We start from the raw sequence: 16,739 nt of genomic DNA, 5'->3' as shown, positions 1-16,739 counted from the left end.
CAGCCAATAAGGCAAAAGAACGTACCCAACACACTAGTCATAGGCGACTCTATAGTCAGGCACACTGATGTCCCACTCACCAGGCTAAACAAGGAGAAGGTTACTGTCAGCTGCTTGTCGGGTGCCAGGATCCACCACATAACCCACAAACTCAGGTCACTCCACAACAAGTACAAATATGACTCTGTCATTGTCCATGTTGGTGTGAATGACCTGAGATGTACCTCCCTGGACTAGATGAAAAAAGACATGGAAGAGCTCACAAATCTTGTAGCCCAGGCAGGTATGACACTAGCCCTGAGTAGCATTCTGCCATTGCCCAGAATGATACCGCAGTAGAAGGACAAAATAACTGACTTCAACAATTGATTAAGCTTCTGGTGTCATTCTAAAGAGATCCAGTATCTGTCTGCTTGGGATGACATGGTCAACAGACCACAATGCTTTGCCACAGATGGCCTGCACCTGTCGCCCCTGGGATTCCAGATACTGGCTAAGGGTCTTATTGCCCCTATAGTGCCTTTTTAGGCAGGGTTCAAATAACAAATTCACCACCATAACAGGAACAGGCAAGCAAAAACTGAGGGTAATGCTACTCAATGCTAGAAGTCTAAATCTCAAAATGCACTCACTCGAGGCACTCCTTAAAATGGAGAACATCAATATCTGTGCAGTGACTGAAACTTAGTTCAAGGCTCCAGAGAGCACCCCTGCACTACCAGGCTATAACTCATACCACACTTTTCGGCCATGTAACCTGGACTGAAACAACAAAGGCAGAGGTGTGTCCATATTCATTAAGGATATCCACACCTCCAGGCTAGTTGCTCAGCATAATGCATCCGAGGTTATCCAAGTGCAACTAACTCTGGGCAAAACTGCATCCAAATTGTAGCTTGCTACAGATCCCCCACCATGCCCCAGGATTCCCACTCCTCTTTTCTTGATGTACTGGAAAATATTAGGGTTCAAACAAACACCCTAATAATGGCCGACTTCAACTACCCCACCATTAACTGGGAAAACTACTCTTGTACCAACTCTTTAGCTCAACACTTTCTGGAATTCATAAACTCCAATGCCCTAGATCAACTTATCCATACCCCCACCAGGGCCAACAATATCCTAGACCTAGTCATTACCAACATGAGTGACCGGTGTTCCACACCTGAAGTCAACTCCTCGTTGGTCTGATCTGACCATAAGCTTATCACCCTTGATATCCACATCCCACCCCCACCCCCCATTAAAGAAATCACAGTAAAACATTTCTCCAAAGCCAACTTCATTCTTATTAAGACAGAAGTGGTGAACTTCATGACACCCATGCAGATGGACAATACAGTTACCAATTCTGTTTTACAAAACCTACATTTGTCTGTTCACCCACATGTTCAATAGACTTTGTAAGCCAACATGTACATAGTCAGCTATCTTGGCCACCACTATTAACCTTTGGTCTTTTGGTTTAAATTTACCTCTCCTTAACCATTCCTGCATTTAATCCTGATCAACATGAGGTTGTTCCAAGAGTTTTTTTATACTTGCAACTATATTTATGTATTTTCCACATTTCCTGCCTTCTCATCTGATCCTTCACCTTATATTTTTTCTTTTGTATTTTGGCACATTCAGTTGCTACCTGCTATTTATCTACTTCAGAACTGATTTCCATTCCTGCTTGACACCAATATGCTTCTGCTAAACTAAGCAGGGAAGTCATCTTAGACTTATTATCCTCGTGTTTCAAAACGTTCACTACTTTCACTAGACTCTTAAAGGAAAGGCCTACTTACTCACTGTTCCAATGACTGTACCCTGCACTCCAGTAACAAAAACCTAGTAAACATCACTAAGAGTAGCAATAATGCTGGTGACTTGCTATACTCAAACAGTATCGTCAAAATATGGAACTCCCTATGCATTGATATTAGATCCACTTCCAGCACCACCAAGTTTAAGAAACTACTAAAAGATCACTTAACATCTACCCCGCTCTGCTCATGTACTAACCCTGGATAACTTTCCCTCACTCATATATAACCTCTAACTACACTTCTGTCCACTCTATAACTCCTGAAACTTCCTTCTCCCATACCTATATCCCCTTGTCGTCCTCACAGCTGTAAACTGTATTCTGTCAGATGACACACAAATGTACTGTAGACGCTTAAGAAAATCTAAGACATGCTATACTATATTTGTACTTTATGTGTTAATCTCATCTCTCTTATGTATATGTTTTTGTTGATTAATCTCCTATCTGTATAAATTGTTTTACTGATCTCTGCCAGACTGTAAGTAGATAAATATAAGCAGTATAGTAAACTTTTTCTTTGGTGTACTAGGCATGTATTAGTAAAAATGTACTTTGCTGGAGCTTGTTTCCTTGGGCCTATGCTGGAAATGGATGCTGTTTTCTAGCTGGACCATTCCGATAAACAAATGTTAAATAAATAAATAAATTTGGGTCTTGTGAGGTCAGCAGATATGTACACAGTCCCACAATTGCATATCTATACATGTAATCAGTTTTGAGGAGACCCATACCTCCTTCAGAATGGGGAATATATAATCGTGGTATGTACTAATTTTTAGAAATCATTTGGTGAGCATGAAGCATCCTTGTTTTCCTGTCTAACCTATCCAACAACTTTTGGGTCCAGTCAGTCAAACCAAAACTGTAAGTTAGGATAGGAAGAGAAAATTGGTTTATAGCTTGGTCTTTGTTCCTAGATGACAATGCTGTTTTCAGTATTAATTTTAGTCTTCTAAAATATTCCTTATCAAGTTTTATTTGTATTTATTCATGTTTTATTGTTGATCCTTCCTCAATTCACAAATATTTATATACTCCCTCTTGCTCAAGTTCTTTTAAATCACATTCCTGTCCCAGACTGATGTTTTCTAATTGCTGCAGCTTTCCTGCTTTAAAGGTTGCTTTTTCACATTTATCAAGACCAAATGACATTCTTATATTATCTGAAAAATGTTTTAACCACTTGCTATGGTTTCATTTCTTCATCTGATTAACTATATATTTTTAAAATCATCTATAAAAGGAAGATGAGAAGTTTTTACATTTTGTTGTTTTCTGAAAGCCAAATTGTAGCCATGACCTAATCTGTTAAGTAGACTACTTAATGGGTTAAGGGCAAGATAAAAGAGCAGTGGTGACAAAGAGTCACCCTAGAATATGCTCCTTTGGATTCTTATCATAGGTCCATAGGTTCATAGGTAGGCACTAGGCTATTGGCCCTAGGGCCTATATAAGTCTAGCCAAATGGTACCCTGGCTTTTGCCACCCAAGAAAATAATTTTCCTGTGCCCCTGTCAAGCAGAGCCACAGAAGTGATCCCCAGGGTGAATTTCCTATCTCCCATCCAATCATCAAGATTTTTCTTGAAGAGTGCTAATGAGGAGCTTTGTTTGCTATAGATAGGTAGTTTGTTCCAGAGTGTGGGAAGTCTCTGGGACAGGAATCTATACCTCCAGCATGTTCTGTTTATTGTGTTGACAAGGTTTAGGTACCTAGAGTATGCAGCTTGGAGGGATTGGAATTTCTTTAAGTGGAGCATGTTCAACAGCTCTGGGTTTGACATAGCTTTGTATGTTAGGCAGAGATCGCTTCTGAGTAGGCGATATGCGACAGAGTAAAGCTGCAGTTTTTGAGATGGTCTGCAAAGGTCATCTGTTTGAGGCCGATAATCCTCTTTGTGAGGTATTTCTGTGGCCTTTCCAGTTGTTGTAGATGTCTTGTGAGGTACATACCATAAGAGATGTTGTACTCTATAATGGGTCTAATGGGTGATGAGTAGAGGGGAACAATGACCTCTTTTTTCCTGGATGAGAAACGTTTTATGATGAGGTGTGCCGTGTAGTAGGATTTCCTGACTATTGTGGCAATGTGATTATCAAAGGAGAGGCTACTGTCCACCTGTGTACCAAGGTCTCTTATCAGACGTTCGGTGTAAAGTAGACTTTCGCCTATGTGGTAGTTCATGGGTACAGAGTTTTTACCAAAAGGGATGGCAATGCACTTTATAGCATTGAGCTTGAGGCCATGGGTTTGACACCAGGCATTTGGCTTTGACACCAGGCATCTGTCTCAGTGAGGCCCTTTTGTAGGATGTCCACATCATTAGGAGTTTTGATTATGGTTCCTAGTTTGCAGTCACTGCGAACTTTGTTAGCCAAAGGCCTTCTGTATTAGCCTGTACTTCAGAGAAGCAGATACCAAACAGGAGAGTACCCAGGACTGAACCCTGTGGTACTCCACTTGTCACTAGTCTGAAGTTGGATTTAGAGTCTGCTACTTTCACAGTGTGGGTTCTGTCAGTGAGCCAGTTGGCAACCCATCTTGTGACATAGGGATTTATACCTAGTTTAGTGAGTTTATCTATAATTCCAGAGTGGGGGATGGTGTCGAAAGCCTTGGTGAGATCTAGATAGGCTGTGTGAATGACCTTACCCTCATCTACAGCTTTAGTGACCGCTTCAAAGAAGTCTATCAGGTTCAGGAGACATGATCTGCCTTTTACAAACCCGAACTGAGTAGGGTCCAGAGTTTGGAGATTACCAATGTCATTGTTTATAAGTTATCCCTGGAATAATAATTTGTCCTTTTTCATGGCTTAACTGCAAAGTGGTTTGCCACTGTTTTATTGTTGCTGTAATATAATCGACCAGTGTAGTGTACCTTATGCATTTTTAAGCACTCTTTTATCTATGAATGTGGGATAGTGTCAAATGTAGTTTTGTAGACTATCCATGCATTACTTAGATGTTTTCCCTTGTTACAGTTCTCCATTATGACTTTATTTAACAACAAATGATCTTTTGTTCCATATGACATTCTTTATTATCCTTTTGTTCTATTTCCATAATTGAGTTTTCAACTAAATGACAATAAACTCTGGTGCCATCAATTCCAGTGTATAGTTTATACATGGTCAGAAGGTACGTTATTGGTGTATAGTTTTTAGGAGACCTTGTAGGTTCAGTCTTAAGTAAGAGTATTGTTTTTCCTGTTGTTATCCAGGCTGGTGCCTGTTTGGGGTGTGCATATAAATGCTTCTTACTCATGGCTAAATCTTCAAGTAAAGATGTTAATACTTTTAACCAGAAGTTAGGTACTGCATCTGGGCCTGTGGTTTTCCAATCAGGAGCTTTTCTTAACTTTATTTCAGTCTCGCTGGCCACTGCTTCATCCCATTTCATATCCTGTACATTTGAACTTCTTACTTTTTCTTTTATGTCTTTTATCCATTTAGCATCTTTGTTATGTTCCACATGGTTATCATAGAGATTTCAACAAAATATATCCATTTCTTCTTTATTTTTTGGTGGTGTTTCATTTCCTTTTGCCTTGTTTCCCAATTCTCTATAAAACTCTGTTGGGTCATCAATAAATTGGTTGTTTTGTACTTTTCATTTATGTTTATCTGCAGTAAAGCTTGTTATGTAAATGCTCTGCTTGACAGGTAATGTCAGCTTATGCCAAAAATTGGTGCTATGAGGGTTAGGTATCTGTCATGCCATCTGGTGTTGCAGTATAACTTTAGCTGATCAGAGTGAGTGATTGCTTTAATGCTGGTTCTGTTCTGTATAGGTGAAGAAGGATAAAGAGTGCTGTATCATTTATAACATGGAAAGATAAGCAGAGATCATCCCTCAGGTATTTGATACTAAGCAGATGAACAAGGCTTTTAATCTATAAAGTAGCTGAGAGTACTGAGGCCTGAGATCTTTTAGTGAGGAAACACTGAGGTTTCTCTTGCTGGTTTAGTTTCTTAACAAGACATGTTGAAGTGTAAATTATATTCAGTGACGGACATTATAAGGAATGAAAAAGGTTGGACAGTAACTTCTATGGACATTGAGGAAGTTTTCTTTGTTAATTTCCATAATGCTGATTGGGAACAGCTGCATTCACTAGAACAGCTCAGAACTGTGATATAAAAACAAACAAACAAACAAACAAGCAAATATGCAAACAAACACAAAAGATGTCCACAAAGACATATAACACACAAGCACAGACAGAATATGATCAAATTTAAGTCCAAAAGATAGATGAAGCTTATTAAAATACTGAAACCTACCCCATCTTTTTAGCCACTCTGACTTAAAAGAAACTAGACCGAATGCCTTAACATTCTTTTCAGAATGCAAATACAGCACACCGATATTATACCTTACTGCATGACTTTACTTCCATAAAAGAGGTGAGTCTTATTTATAAATCTGTTCTCCTGTCAGATCAGGCATAGTGTAGTAAAGCATAAAATATTTATGCTGTATTGTTCATGAAACAAAGCACTGAAGAATGGAACACTAATGCCTTATGTACAATATAAAAAACTAAAACAAAAGCTGTTGCAGAATTGCAGCTTGATGAACACTGTCATAAGAACAAAGGGGACATCCGCAACTGTAGGCAGTACAGAGGCATCAAACTCCTATCACAGTGCATGAAAGTTCTGGAGAGGGTGATTGATAAATGGATGCACACGGTAGTAGAATGTAAGATGGGAGATGAGCAGTTTTGGATTCACATCAGGATGCAGCACAACTAAACCGATGCTTGAATTGAGACAGATACTTGAGAAGAAGCTAGAGATGAGGAAAGAGTCCAACTGGGCATTCCTAGACTTGGAGAAGGCATATGACAAGGTCCCAAGAAAGCTGATCTGGGCAGTACTACAGTGGTTTGAAGTCCCAGAAACATTGGTAGAATTAGTGCAGGCTATGTACAAGAACCCAATGACTCAAGTACGGACAGTGTTCGGCCTCACAGAGGGGTTCCCAGTGGGTGTGGGTGTACATCAGGGTTCAGCTCTGAGCCCACTGCTGTTCATACTGGTGATGGACTACATTAGCAAACAGGTTGGAGGGGACAAATCAAGCTGCTGTATGCAGATGATGTGGCAGTACAGGCAGACTCTGAGCTAGAAATTCAGCAAAGGATAGGAAAATGGAATGCAAATCTGAAGGCACATGGGATGAAACTAAGCACAGATAAGATGGTGGTAATGGCAGCAAATTGGGGAAATCAGAAGAAGCTGAGAATAGAGATAAAAGGGAAGATAGTGGAACAGGTAAACAGCTTCAAATATCTGGGAGGAATAGTTGAGGAAAAAGGTAGTCTGAATGAAGAGGTCAAAGCTAGAATCAGAGGAGCTGCAGTCAACTGGCACAGAGTATCAGGTGTAGTCTATGACAGAAGAATGCCAAAGAAGCTGAAAAGTAAGGTGTACATGACAGTGGTGTGACCAGTACTACTGTATGGTACAGAAACCTGGGCAGTAAAGGCAGAACAGTTGAAGAAGCTAGAGGTGATAGAAATGAATTGCCTGAAAAAGGTGACAGGATGCACATTGTGGGACAGACAAAGAAATGAGGACATAAGAGCAGAAGGCAAAGTAGCTCTAATTGCAGAAAATATCAAAGAGAACAGATTACGATGATTTGGGCACATGTGTAGAAAAGCAGAACACAATCTGGTGTGGAAGATTTGGGACAGAGAGGAAGAAGGTAAGAGGAAGCGAGGACATCCAGCAAAGAGGTGGATGGATTGTATGAAAGGAGATCTGCAACAGTCAGAAATGACAGTCAGAAGGCAGGAGTGTGGCACTGAATCAAGAAAGTTGGAGACAGTTAACACAATACCCCGACCCCATGTAGAAAAATGGGAAAAACAGGGCTGATGATGATGAACAGGCAGTGATGCCGAACCTATGACATGTGTGCCAAAGGTGACACACAGTGACGTTTTGAGTGACACACAAGCATTCACCAACACCCAAGTTACCAAACAAACTGAATGAACAAAAATACAAGAAACATGTACCTTCCACTTATTTATTAAAACTCAGCAACAAAATATTCATTAATTGATGTTAATCAAATTAAATGCAATGTGTTCCATATTGTTTTCAGTTTAATTCAAAATTACTAATAAAAGTAGGGTAATTTTTTGGTGCACTATTTTAAGCCCAGTTATCAGCACACAAATCATTTTCTGTATTGCAAGTCACTGATTTTTTATTTTATTTTATAATACATAGTATATTTTTTTAAATAAATGAATATGTAAAGAATTGTTTCTCTTTTGTTCAGGGAGTTGACGTGCCAGCAGAATCAATATAGGCATTTTCCAAATTTTTGACACGCTGAACCCAAAAGGTTCATCATCACAGCACTACTGTACTAGGGTTTCTGCTATGAAGACACAGTAGCCTGCTCACTCCCTAGTCTGTGCAGTAGTGGTTCATAATCATGTCTCTTGCTTCCTACATCTAGTGGTGATTTTTTTTTTCCTGGTTTCCTATCCCTCACTAGGTTTGCTCATGCATATCTGACTTTTATTTGCACATATGTACCCTGCTGACCTACAAGAGTTCAACTGACATTAAAATTATCTAATTAAGCAGCATATCCATGTAATTTTCTTGCAGGGTTCTTCAAAGTGATTCATTACAGAAATAAAGTTACTACACTTTTCTTTCTGAAGAAGGAGAGGTGTGTTCTGGAAAATAAGAAGTATCATGCATTGAAGATGTGATGAAGTTAGAAACCCTAGAAAATTATATCTCTTTTAACTTTATAAGGATTGAGATGGGGAGACTCGGTACATAAATCATACTTTTGGCATGAAGGATTAAGGCTGACCTTAGCCAACAAGCACCATTTTACTATTGTTAAGGATGGGTGGAACTGATGACACTAAACAATAGGCATCCTTTTACTAATGGTCAGGTGGATAGGGAGTTAACACTATATAACAAGACCATAAATATATATGGTTGTGCAGTACAAGTGAACATTATGACTACATTATATCTGCGCAGAAGCAATGTAACTGTAATGTTTTTGTAACATTATGTAGGGGAGGAGAGCTCTTAAAATACCATTTCTGCAATGGTGTGTAGCTCTTCTCTCGTTGCATGGTAGATTAGAAGAATCAGTCAGTATGTATCAGTAATACTTCTGCAGCAGCCATGGGACACCTACTGATATGTGCATGATGCTGGCAACTACCATTATGTGAGGTGGTCCACAGTGGAACTAGATCATGTAGCACATGCTGAGCTTTACCATGGAGGGCTTTCTGAGATGGCTAACACTGTAGCTTATCATAATTATCGCAAGATAATATTTTTATTTGTGTCTTACCTGCAGAAAATGGAACTGCATACACATCTGAAATACACACACACACACACACACACACACACACACACACACACACACGCACACACACACACACACACACACACACACACACACATCCTAAGAGAAAACTCTTGATAAAGATTGTGATAAAAGTATAAACCTTGTATGATGTGCACAATGTGTACTTTTTTATGTACACTCCAGGTGCATCATCAGGTTGCAACAACTGGCAGAATATCAGAAATAAGACCCCCAGCAATGCCACAAAATCCATTTTGCATCACTCAGCTAAACCCCACTCCTAGATTTAATAAAACTTCTCCTACCTACTCTACTATTGATTGGATATTCACTAAGGCCCTAGAAAAAAAAAATAATTGTTAGTGGCTGCTTCCTGGCTCCCTTACTGACCATACTCCTATCTACATTATCAGAGATAGAGATAATATATATATATATATATATATATATATATATATATATATATATATATATATATATATATATATATATATATATATATATAAGGAATACCTCTATAAATGTGTGTATTTTTACAAAAATACTTTTATCTCTATATGAAATCTATTTAACTGGAAGACACTCAGATGATGTACCACTTTTTAACATTACCTACCCCAATCTTCTCCTTGCCCATGCTCCAAACTATTGTAAAAGGTTCAAGACAAATACAACCCTCTGGCTATCTAAATAAACAATACAGTTTATGATTCAGAGAGTCAAAGCTTGGAAGACATAGCTAAAAAACAGACTCCAATATGCACATTTTTACACACTTCAGGAATACCACAAAATACAAAATGAAACTTGATAAAACATAAAACTCATCATTGCCAAACTGAAAGAATTCACTAATCAAACTTCAAATGAATGCAGCACCCTGGAACTGTCAGGAAATAGGCACACCAAGTTGAATCAAATGTTTAGCACTTTCATTCCTTTATTTTTATTACTTGGAACTTTATCAGAAAGTGCATTTTACTTTCTGCATTGTCTTTAAATATAAGTTCTGGCACTAAACCATTTTCAAAACAAACAAATCACTACTCACATAGCAGATTACATGATACAATCCGTTCATAAAAACTTCTTATAATATTAATATATATTTTAAATGAATAAATCACAAATAGTTTATGAATGTTCAACAACACATATTAATAAATAATATTAACTTGAATGCTTGATTTTTAAAAGGCATCTAATATTAATAAACTCATTTAAAGCCAGAGACTAGTTGTCTCTAAGAAAAATCTGTCAATCCAGCTCCCTTTTTTCTAGTACATTGTTACACCCATTAACAAACCTGGTACGATCTATTTGTTCAAGTACTGTAAAATGAAATTTCTTAAAAGCACAGCAATTAATACTGTGTTTAAATAGGGCATTATTTTTGTATTTGCTTTTTATAACCCTAACATGTTCTCTGATTCTAAATCTAAGTTGTCTTATGGTCTTCCCAACATAATAATGGGAACACAATGTATACATAGCTAAATATACAACATTAAAACTGTTGCAACTTTATCTTTGTCTGCTGTTAATAAAAATATTTAAATGTGGAATTGTTACACAACTTAGGCCACTGATATACCTACACTGCTTATATTTATTACAACAAAATGTACCTAATTTACTTAGATGACATGGGTACCTTATAATTTCCCTTCTAATAGCATTTTACTATTTTTATTCCTCATAAATAAATTGAGGGAAATCATCTATAATATTGTTCAATTCAATATTACCTTTAATTATACACCAATTATTTCTTATCATTTTTTTAAAGTTTTCACTTTCAATGGACATAACTACAGGAAATGTTGATGTCTTTCCTAAATGAGAAAGAATGGAATTTTTCAAATTAAAACCATCCTTTATAATAGGGGGAAACTTAAAGAATCTTTATTCTATTACATTAAGACTGATTTTAATTAAATCCTATATATGGTATCCTTATTCCACAAAGAAACATTTTACAAATTCAACTTATTTTAAGAAATTAACATCATTACTCATAATTATACTAATTATAATTATTTGCCCCTAAAGATGTTTAATTTCATTTACCTAGGATTATAACTGGAATAATGTAAATAATTATTCCTAAAAGTATTATTTCAGTGTATCCTACTACTAAATGTTAAATCTGTAAGGTTCATATCAGTTTCTACATCTAAAAAGGAAACATCAGTTCAAAACGTAAGAATGAAAGTGAGCCATGACACGCTTTTATTCATTTCTTTCAAAAAATTCCAAAACACTTTTTTCATCACCATCTAAAATGAAAAAAAGATCACTGTATCTTTTGTAAAAAAAAAAACAAAAACAAAACAAAAAAAAAAACATGTCCAAATGATGTCATATTAACTAAATATATGTCTTCCCACCAGCAGAAGACTAGGTTAGCAAATGCAGGGGCTACCTTTCCACACACACTGCTATACCTGTTCTTTTTTAGGAAACACATTGGCATTTCCTTTAGTTATGTCCATTGAAACTGAAAACGTTAAAAAGATTATAAGAAATAATTGGCGTATAATTAAAGGTAATGTTGAGTTGAGCAATATTATAGGTGATTCCGCTCAATTTAATTATAAGAGGAATAAAAAATATTAAAATTCTTTTAGAAAGGGAAATTATAAGGTACCTATGTATCTAGGTAAAGTAAGTACTTTTTGATGTAATAAATATAAGCAGTGTAGGTATATCAGTAGGGCTAGGTTGTGTGACAATTATGCATTTAAATATTATTTACAGCAGGCAAAGATATAGTTGCAACATTTTTAATGTTGTATGTTTAGATATGTATGCATCATGTTGACATTATTATGTTGGGAAGACCATAAGACAACTTAGATTCAAAATCAGAAAACATGTTAGGGCATTTAAGCACAGTCCCCAGGATTCAGTAAGATTCCATGCAGGAATAGCTTATTCCTGCATGGAAGCGACTGTTTAGGAGCAGCACGACAGTGCACCATGCATAATAGTGAAGGCGCGCTGCCTCAGCTCTTAAATGGAAATGGAGCATGGCCGAGTGCAGGGGGCATGTCTGAAAGCAGAGCTCTTACAAAATACATGACCCCACAGTCAAGAACTGCCATTTGGCAATTACAATGAGTACGACCGCTCATAGGGGGTTTCATACCCCCAACAGCATAAATCAATGCAGAATGTCCAGATATGTGGAACATAAGTCTGTCCTGTCCCTCATTTATCCTGCAAAATCACTAGAATGATCTCATCAATGAAGTCTGAAATAATGGCAAACATACGACTGTCAGACTTCAAATCCATCAGAAAATGTACATAAAAATAAATCCCATTACCCTAGCAATACCCAAGTTTATAAGAGCAATATTTAAAATATAATAATATAAACACTTTTTTTTTAAATTTAACCATAGGTGCGCGGGTTTGCCCATTGCTTAGCAATGTGTACTGTAGCTTAAATGACACAAGAAGATAAATATTGAGATACATGAAAATCCAGCAGTACTGCAATAGTGTAGTGGTCAGAGCATTTGCCTTATGAGCAGTCATTCCCAGTTCGGTTCTCACCCCAGTAAATTCCATTTTCCATGTCAAATAATTTTATGAACAATATTTTTTGCTGTATAACCTACTAAATAACATATATTTGTGAACTGGAGTACTGCATTAAATGCAGATGTGAGGTGTTATTGTAATAATGTTGTAAAATCCACAGATAAACACAAGTGCCCCATACAGTATATGTACACATGAATCAGGTATACAAATCAAAGGTATAATGTGCAATGAATGATAAATCCATAGAGTGTCCAAATCCACCACCTTCCCAAGAACCATGTTACATTTCTGTCTTGATTAGTGTGGAGGTAAGCAGGAGTAAGCAATTGTAAGTAATAGTAAGTGGGTATAAGTCTGTTTGCATGGGGTTAAGCAATTCACACACAGGTTAAGCAATATTGAAACTAACTCTCTGTAAGCATATTCAACCGGAAGTTAACATTGCTTACAGTCGCATAAACCCACCCTAACCCACTTACAATTGGTTAAAAGTGCCTTTAACCCCTCTGTATCCAACAGCCGCTGTTCTGGCCAGAAACAAAATAAACAGTCCTTGCAGGTCTTGAACCCAGGACCCTGTACACTATAGTCACAGTAGTTAACCAGTAAGCCATCACAGCAATACATAAGACTGAGGTATCACTAAACAGATCCTGACTATAGGAAAATCAAAATTAACATGTGAAAGGAATCTATATACAGTTTTTTGTTTTATAAACTACTACATAACATAAATATGTAAACTGGAGTACTGCATTAAGTCCGAATGTGAGGTCTCATTGTAACAAAGTGTTGAAATCCCTGAATAAACACAAGGACCCCATACAGTGTACGTACACATGAATCATGGATATCAAACACATATATAACATGTTGTTGTTGTTGTTTTTCGGCTTATCCCGGTTAGGGGTCGCCACAGCTGAACTCTGGTCCGCTAATGTTTGGTAGTGGATTTTTACGTGCCGAGTTACCAGCCCTGATGCATAACCTTCAACGAAGGAACGCCCATTCAGGCATGCTTACACACAGAAGATGCTCTAGCAGAGAATCGAACAGGACAACGTCTTGCTGTGAGGCAACAACACTACAGCAGCACCACTACCGCAGGTACATATATAACATGTAATGAATAATAAATCGATGCTAAACAGCAAATAGTGTGCAAATTAAAAATTAAGCAACGCTAAGCATTGCACAACCCTGCTTACTAGGTGTAAGCAATGTGTAGGCCAGCTAAATCAGTTTTCCCATTCGTATACCCCTTTATGCAATGCCAACCTTAGGTAAGCAGTTTTGCCCATAGCTTAGCATTTTCAAAACCATCCAATCATGGCAAAGTGCGAGAAATCGGCTCTATTTAAACCCCACAGGAAGGAATAAATCTCATAACTGGTTGCAGCTTCCTTCTATAGGCACTATGACTTGTGTGGGTGAAGGAGTGCATTTCTGGGTGCAGCACTGGGGCATCCAGGATTCCAAAGTCATGGCAGGACTCCTTGTTAAAAAGCATGACCAGAGACTGCTGCAGGGCCAGTACCAGGGTTTCCAATATAAAGCAGACACTTGGGACTGTCTCGCCTGTGACCTCACCAATTCCACTGGCATCCCTCGAACTGGTGAGCATGTCAGGCATCACTATGCTGACCTGAAACTGAGAAAGAAGAAGATCTTGGATCAGTGGATCCAAGAGGCTAGGCAGATGGGCGATGTCCCAGCCGTGTGTAAGTATCAGTCTACTACCTGTTTAATAATTGCCAGCTCATGTATATTATAAATGGGTATGGCTAAATATTCCTTTTATGTCTTTGACAGTGACAGATGAGCGGGCTGTGAACCGAGAAGCCCATGCCTGTAGATTGCAGAGGTTGCGGCGTGAGACAGGTTAGTAATAATCTTTCATGTACTGTCATAAGAAATAAATCTAAAAGTAGTAGAAAGTTAACTGCCAGTATAAAATCTGTATTTTGTATGGCATGTACTGAATAAACCATACAATATGGCAGGAAGAGTGTCATATAGGTTGTATGTAAATAAAAGGTTAACAGCCTGACAATAATGGTCTAACTGCTGGACTGCTGGTGATTACTCTGGTATCATATGGTAATGTAGTACTGCAATCTCTTAATAGTACTGTTGTATTAAGCACTGTTACACACACTGTGCTACATAAATAAATGTGTAGGAATGTCTGTGTATGACTACTGTAATCACAAGAGGTCATAACTGTACAACTGAGAGAGACTTATACAGAAAACAGTGAAAAGAAAGACAACATAATCCAAATAGCACACTCAACTGAGACATGAAGTGTTATATTTTTAGCACACACAACCATGGTTCAAAAACTGGGAGTGGTAGTAAGCTGTATGCAGAATCATACCCCACAACTGTACATATTTTCAGAAAGTCCATATAATTGGTGTAAGTCCCCTGCCTGTCACCTTGTCCCCGTGGCAAATCAGTGGGATGATCCCAGAAGTTTAGGCAGCAAATAATTACATACAACTGATTGTCAGACATCAAAACTGTCAGAAATATATCCATAAGAACAAACATGTCACTCTAGCAACTCACCAAAGTGTTATGAGAGTAATAAGCAAAGTATGTCCCAACTCCACCCTTATGTTGTGAAGCTATGACCAGAGTGTGTGCAGTAACAGAGTAAGACATATGTGCATAATAATAATGTGGAATCTGGTAATATGTGTGACAACATTCAGGTAGTGTTAACAAACATTCCCCCACAGGTCTGTCAGATATGAAAAATGTGCCTAGAAATAAAAGATTGAAATCTTGGACTGGTACTGTTTAATCTGGTATTGTATGACAGTGTTAGTGTTGCAGTATCTCTGACTAATAAGGTATTACTCATCACTGTCATCCACACAGTGATACATAATAAAACTGTCTAGGAAACCCTGTATAAGAGTGTTGTAATTACAAGGTCAGATTATAAAACCATGGGGGACTTATAGAAAGAATTCAGAGAAAACATAAACGGCAAATATCTATATAGCACACCCAGCTGTGATGTACACTGTTTTATTTTAGCACACACAGCCATGGATTGAATCCTGGGAGTGGTAGTAAGCTATATGCAGAATCATACCCCTTGACTGTACAAATCTCTCTGGAATCCCAGAGAATTGGCCCATATCTGCTGTCTGTTACCCTGTCTCCCTGGCATATCAGCATGCTGATCTCTGACATGTAGGTAGCATTTAATGTCATATAACGGACTGTCAAGCCTGTAAATATTTGGAAAATGCTTATGAAAACAAACCTGTCATTGTACAACTTACCCAAGTCCAAAAACAATGTTTAGTGCTATCACCAAAACCCTGCCAACAATACAAGTATTTGTAAAAACCAAAAGAAACGTGGCAGGACACTGCTATGTATCGCCAATCTTTAATAAAAGCACAAAAATACAAAGATAAGCACTTTCGGGTAACAACCCTTCTTCAGATCTGAAGAAGAGTTGTTACCCGAAAGCGCTTATCCTTGTATTTTTGTGCTTTTATTAAAGATTGGCGATACATAGCAGTGTCCTGCCACGTTTCTTTTGGTTTTTACATTGTACAACTTACCAAAGGTTTATGAGGGCAATAGTCAAAATATGTCCCGGTTTCACCTACATGTTGTCAAGACATGCCTAGACTGTGTGCAATAAGAGATGGAGAGGTATGTGCATAACATCAACCAGGAATCTGGGAATATGCGTAGAAACAGTCTGGTAGTGTAAACAAACAATACCTCCACAGGTATACCAGGTAAGAAGTGTATACTGCAGGTAAAACACAGTTCATGTATATAGTTGTCTACATCCATACCACTGTGCAAACTAAGGCCATAGGGTAGTGTAATAATTCCTGTAAGATACAGATCACAGCACTGACTAGGAAAGTAATGAGAACTACAGGGATATACAAGTTGTTAATTAACATCCCCCCCATATCTGCAACAATAAACTAAATACAGAACTC

Source organism: Protopterus annectens, chromosome 5.part0 (assembly GCF_019279795.1).
Source record: "Protopterus annectens isolate FY-2018-M chromosome 5.part0, PAN1.0, whole genome shotgun sequence".
In the NCBI taxonomy this organism is placed as follows: domain Eukaryota; kingdom Metazoa; phylum Chordata; order Ceratodontiformes; family Protopteridae; genus Protopterus; species Protopterus annectens.
The sequence above is the reverse complement of the archived record's forward strand: the minus strand, read 5'-3'. Positions refer to the sequence as shown.